This window comes from Miscanthus floridulus, chromosome 19 (assembly GCF_019320115.1).
Source record: "Miscanthus floridulus cultivar M001 chromosome 19, ASM1932011v1, whole genome shotgun sequence".
Taxonomy (NCBI): domain Eukaryota; kingdom Viridiplantae; phylum Streptophyta; class Magnoliopsida; order Poales; family Poaceae; genus Miscanthus; species Miscanthus floridulus.
Genome location: NC_089598.1, coordinates 55,683,469 through 55,689,509, shown reverse-complemented (window position 1 = coordinate 55,689,509; position 6,041 = coordinate 55,683,469). Strand labels below are relative to the sequence as shown.

General features: G+C 49.0%; 1 pseudogene; it reads left to right on the top strand.

Moving 5' to 3' along the window:
• Nucleotides 1–1,071: 1,071 nt before the first annotated feature.
• LOC136529975 (fasciclin-like arabinogalactan protein 2) lies at nucleotides 1,072–2,613 on the top strand (annotated as a pseudogene).
• Nucleotides 2,614–6,041: the final 3,428 nt, after the last annotated feature.

The following is a 6,041-nucleotide window of genomic DNA, read 5'->3' as shown; positions in this document are numbered from 1 at the left end:
TGAAATGCAGGTACTGCACGCGTTACTAAAAATTGGACGGTGCAACCCTTTCCAGCACTGAATTTTGTCCATCACTTTGGTCATGCACAGGCACAACGTCCTCAAGCCAACCATTTTTGTCATACATGCTACTGAAGATGGTCCCTGTAGGCATGCAGTCGGGCATGCACAGAATTGCAGTACAAACAAGGCCAGCCATATATATCTCACATTTATCACTCTGCGCGTGTTCAGTTCCAGAAAGTTGGAGTTTTGGGTTACTGTAGCATTTTCGTTTTTATTTAGCAATTAGTGTTCAAACATGGACTAATTAGGCTCAAAACGTTCGTCTCGTAATTTCCCACCAAACTGTGCAATTAGTTTTTTTTCATCTACATTTAATGCTCCATGTACGAGCCGCAAATATTCGATGTGATAGGTACTGTAGCACTTTTTGGGATTTGGGGTAGAACTAAACACGCGCTCTGTATCTCAAATTTCAGCACTAGCAGTAGCAGAGCCCATCATTACCTAGCGTTTCCAGTTGTTTGCTCCACTGGCATCCATTCGAGATTGTATTGTGAAGAAGAGGAAAAGGACACCAGCTAAACATTAGGAGGAACGCAAATACGTGTGAGCATTTATTTGAAGCGCGATTTTTATGTAATCAGCAAGGCAAATCTTTTGTAGTAGCCTTCGTTTTCCTCGATATATCAGATGTGACACTCGCTTGAGTGTCTTTATATATAAAGAAAAAAAGTAAGGCAAAACTTTGGTAGATGTGATGCGGTGATCTTTAACCGTTGGATTTCGTCGGATGGTGTAGACTAGAGTCGAGTCGTCTACACCAAGGTGGAAGGGAAATATATAATGCCCATTTCTCGCTGTTACCGTTTGCTATATACACAACGGCTATTTGCTGAGTTCTGAGATCAAATCTTTGTTTTGTCATCTTCATCACTGGATTTCACCTCGCGAATTTAATTTGATACCCTTTAATAATTATTTGAGCTGCACCATATATGGTGGGCTAAACCCTCTCCTTTCCTCTTCTCGAAAACACCCAGCCAGGCAGCCAGCAGCACACAGGAAGCAAACCTTCCGGTTTCACGAGCACAATGCCTCCTCTCGCCGCAGTCCTCCTCCCCCTCCTCCTCGTCCTCGGCGCGTCTCCGGCGTGTCAAGGCCAAGGCCAAGGCGCCGCCGCGACCCACAACATCACGGCCATCCTGGCCGTGCACCCCGACCTCACCGACTTCAGCGCCGCGCTCGTCAGCACCGGCGCCGCGGCGGAGATCGACCGCCGCCAAACCATCACGGTGCTCGTCGTCGACAACGCCGTCATGGCGCGGCTGAAGGCGCAGAAGCCGGACCCCAAGGAGCTGGAGCGCGTGATCTACCTCCACGTCCTCCTGGACTACTTCGACGCCACCAAGCTTGGCAGCATCCAGGGCGGGTTTGCGCAGGTCACCAGCCTCTACCAGGCCACCGGCAAGGCGCAGGGGAGCGACGGGATCCTCAACATCACCGTGTTCACCGACGGCCGCGTGGCGGCGTTCACGCCTTCTGCCCCGTCCAACAGGCTGCCGACCGCCTTCTACCAGCGATCCATCAAGGAAGTGCCGTCCGACATCGCCGTCCTGCAGGTGAAAGACCTGATCTGGTCTCCGGCGACGGCGGACGGGGCGCTGGCGCCCGCGCCAGCCTCGCAACCCGGCGTGGCGCCGGAGTTGACGGATCTGCTGTCCAAGAACGGGTGCGGGGGCTTCGCCGGCCTCCTCGTCGCGACGAACGACGCGGTCGCGGCGTACGACCGCAGCGCCGGCGGCGCCGCCGGGCTCACCGTCTTCTGCCCAGCCGACAAGGCGGTGGAGGCCTTCAACTCCACCTTCAAGAACCTCACCGCCGACGCCCGGCTCGCGCTCCTGCTGTACCACGGCGTGGCGGCGCACTACTCCGCGCAGTCTCTCAAGGCGATCAACGGGGACGTGGGCACGCTCGCCACCGATGGATCCAAGAATCACGACGAGTACAACCTCACCGTGCGTGCCGACGGGGACATGGTGAAGCTGTCGTCCGGTTCCGCGAGCGCCGCCACGGTGACCAAGACGCTGCTTGACAAGGCGCCGCTCGCCGTGTACCTCATCGACGCGGTGTTGCTGCCAAGGGAGCTGTCTAACGGCGGCCAGGGCCGCACTACTGCCCCCGCCCCTGCGCCGGCCTCGTCGCCTGCACATGCACCTACGCCTGCACATGCGTCGCCGCCTGCCCTTGCACCGGCCTCGACGCCGCCTGCACATGCACCCACACCCACATCCCCACTTGCCCCTGCGCCGGAGCCTGCACCTACGCGCAGGCGTCGCCCCGCGCCATCGCCAGAGGACACTACCCCAGCTCCTTCGCCGGACGAGGACGGCCAACCGCCTGCAGATCAGAAGAACAACGGAGCAAGGGACACGGCGTCTTGGACTCCTGGCGCGGCGGTGGCGGCTGCGGCGCTGGCGACCGTGTTCCTCTTGTGGTGAAGGGTTTAAGCTTAGTTAGATTGACGTCGATTGGGATCCATCATCAAGCCTATACCAGTGTAGACTGAAGACAATGTTTATGGGCATGTATTGGCCAAAATAATATGATCCTGCTGTCCCTCCTTAACTATGGTTGTGCCATTTTAAATTTTGTTAACTCTATCTGATCTGTGTTCATCATTCTGCGATTGCTAATCGAGCTCTTGTCATCAGCTCCTGTTTGAAACAGGTCCACTTATGCACGAGCAATCAATATTTTTCAGGACTTCACTGAAAACCAATTTATGCAGTGCTATTAGAGTGGCAACAATTTCCTAATCTCCTTAGGAAATTCCTCATAAAAAAGAGGCAAACCTTTCTAAATACCTCATCTTACAACCTGACATCCGTAGATATCCATAACAAGACAAGGAACCCCCCCCCCCCCCCCCCCCCCCCCCCCTCCCCCCCGAGCTACTAAGATATAGTTGATTTTTAACTGGCCAGGTTATTGCTAAACTAATAAAAAGCCTGTAATGTAATTACCAATAATCAATTTGCTCACTCCAACAAGCTAACAGGGACATCTATATGATTATATCAGTAACCAACAATCCACCTACCTAGAAGCTAAGTGATCCAAACAGCCCAAACTTTTTATTACCCTACTCTTTTAAATCTTCAACATTTTCTTAGTTTTAGCTGATCCAAATAGCCCTAAGCTAATGTGAAATGAGATCCTTGAATCGACACTGATGAATTGATGCCTAGTGAACTTTGAGTGGACAACTAGCACCATTTTTATTGAACAACCAACTAGCTCCAGTTAGCTTTGATAAACAAACTGGAATGACAAGGTGAAAAACAAGGCATATATAGTACTTCTGATGCGTTTCCATCTCTCATGTGACTCCATCTTTAAATCAAAATTAGCAAATACTCTTGTTCATGAACATATTTTCTTCAAATGTAATTAAGAAAGTTTATATAGTTGTCGGCGATCCTTAGCCCGACAAATGAAATCCTCCAGCATAAATGGTACCAAAATAGCCTTTACCTGAGAGTATTATTCCAAGGTATCGAATTCGTGGAGAAAGAGAAGTGGCTAAATATAAATCTAGCTTAGTCCAAGGATGGGAGGGCAAGGATAAAGAGGTAGAGGAGGATGATAAGGGTTAATGTTCACCTAGAAGCTAAACTAATATGCATTACAAGACCCTAACTATAATTTATCTGGCTTCAAAGTGGCACATGCTCCACTAGCCACAGATAGGGATGAGAAGGTGGTTGGCACGGGTGGCTATATATGCGAATAGGCGTTGTCACCACCTACCTCCTACCATGGCTATCGTGGGGTAGCAAGCATACCAAGATAACCTCTAGTCTAAGCACCATTTTTGTGCTAGCAACACACTCGTACTAATTGAGACAACAAAGGTAAGAACAATAAATAGAGCAATCTATATATTGCTCATGATGTACCAACAAGCAAAGAAAGAAGAAAGTAAAGTAATGCAACAGTATAGAAAGACTAGATGTTACCAAAACATAGACAAAGACTTCACTTGATGTTTGGCTTCATCACCAAGGTACAAGGTAGAGGAGAAACCCACACCTCAGCCTCTCCCTGACACTCTCAACTCTCCTCTCTCACTATTTTCTATGCAGAAAATGTTAGGGCTTCTCCACTTTTTTATCTCTTCAATTTTGTGTGCTTGCAAATGAAGAGGACACCACTATTTATAGTCCTAGGTAGTGAGGGGGTACTTATATAGCAAGGATGGTTTGGAGTGGGATTCAAGTTTTGGCCACTAGGCCTTACCGTGGCCACTTGACCATCCAATTCATTGACATCACATCATGTGAAAGCTCTAGTTTGATGAAACCCTAAGTGCTAACCTTTGCTCTAAAGTGATCATGAGATAGATTAGTACTAATCCAAGTGGTGGAGCAAGTGGATGATGATCATGAAGATGGTGGAGGGCCATGGTGATGATCAAATGCTCAAAGCTTGGAAAAGAAGAAAGAGAAAAACAAAAAGGCTCAAGGCAAAGGTATAATTGATAGGAGCTTTTTATTTTGATGATCAAGACACTTAGGGATTGTGATCACATTTAGAATAGATAGCTGTACTATTAAGAGGGGTGAAACTTGTCATGAAATGCGGTTATCAAAGTGCCACTAGATGTTCTAACTCATTGCATATGCATTTAGATTCTAGTGAGTGTTAACACCCTTGGGAATTGGCCTAGAATGTTGCTAACTCACGTACACAAGTGTTGGAACACATGCACAAGGGTGAAGTGATTGTGCTTGAAAAGAAGTGAAACAGGGGTGTCAGACCCTGGTTCGATGGGCATCGGACCCAACTTAGTAGAGTCCGACGGCTAACCCTAGCTGAGAGACGTGCGCGCAGGAGCATCAGACCTAGCCGTTTGGTGGCATTGGACCAACCAAGCGCACTGTTCATCCACACAGGATATGGCGCAGCACACGTAGACGTGGCACGTGGCAGCGTTGTACTTACCCTGAGTCCAATAGCTGGCGTCGAACAACGGTCCGAGTCAAAAACGCGTTCTAGACCCTCTCTGCATAGTTTTCGCGGGCGTCGGACCTTTCCTGTTCAATGTCCGACGGTGTGTTCGTTGGTCGGGTCCGACGGTAACTGCAGTGAGCCATTGCGCGACAACGGTCGGCCTTGTTTGACTAAGACACATGGTAGCGTGAGAGTGGACGCAGCAGGGCGTTGGACCAAGCGTTGGACGGTCTGATGGTCATTTATGTGACTTAACGGCTCTATTTCATGGGGGGCTTCTATTTAAGCCCCTTGGCCGGCTTGGGCTCACTCTCTTGGCCATTTCTATTGACAATGCACCCTTGTGAGCCTAGACAACACTCTTTCACTCACTTAGCTTGATTGATTCATCATTTGGTGAGATTGGAGAGCATCCAAGTGCATTGCTTTGAGTGATTATATCTAGAGGCACTTTGTGATTGTGTTTCACTATGGATTTTGCTTGTTACTCTTAGTGGTTGCTGCTACCTAGATGGCTTGGAGCAGTGAGGATCGTCGACCGGAGGAAGGTGATTATCTCTAGCTCCAATCGTGGTGATTGTGAGGGGTTCTTGGCCTTTCTCCGGTGGAGCGCCTAAAGGTACGCTAGTGGATTGCTCATAGCTTGTGGATCCCCATCTTGTGTTGGTTGTGCATCACCCAATTGCGGGTTAGGCATGTGATGCCTATTAGCGCATGAACCTCTAAGTGGATGAATCGCTACATTGAGGATGAAGCTTGTTGTTGGTATCTCTTAACATCTATAGAATAAATCCGCAAGCATATGTAATTACCGTTGTGGCTTTCACCCAGAAGTATTTAGGGTATCGTATTTCCATAGTGAATGGAGGTATTTCTTCTAGCTAATTTGTCCTAGGACATCACAAGGATAGCTGGTGAGGGTAGAGAAGGATTTCTATGGCTTAGGGTCTAAGGATAGGTAAACTCTACTTCTACTTGCTCACTTCGGGCACCGACGTACACCTGATCTGCCAAGCGATATC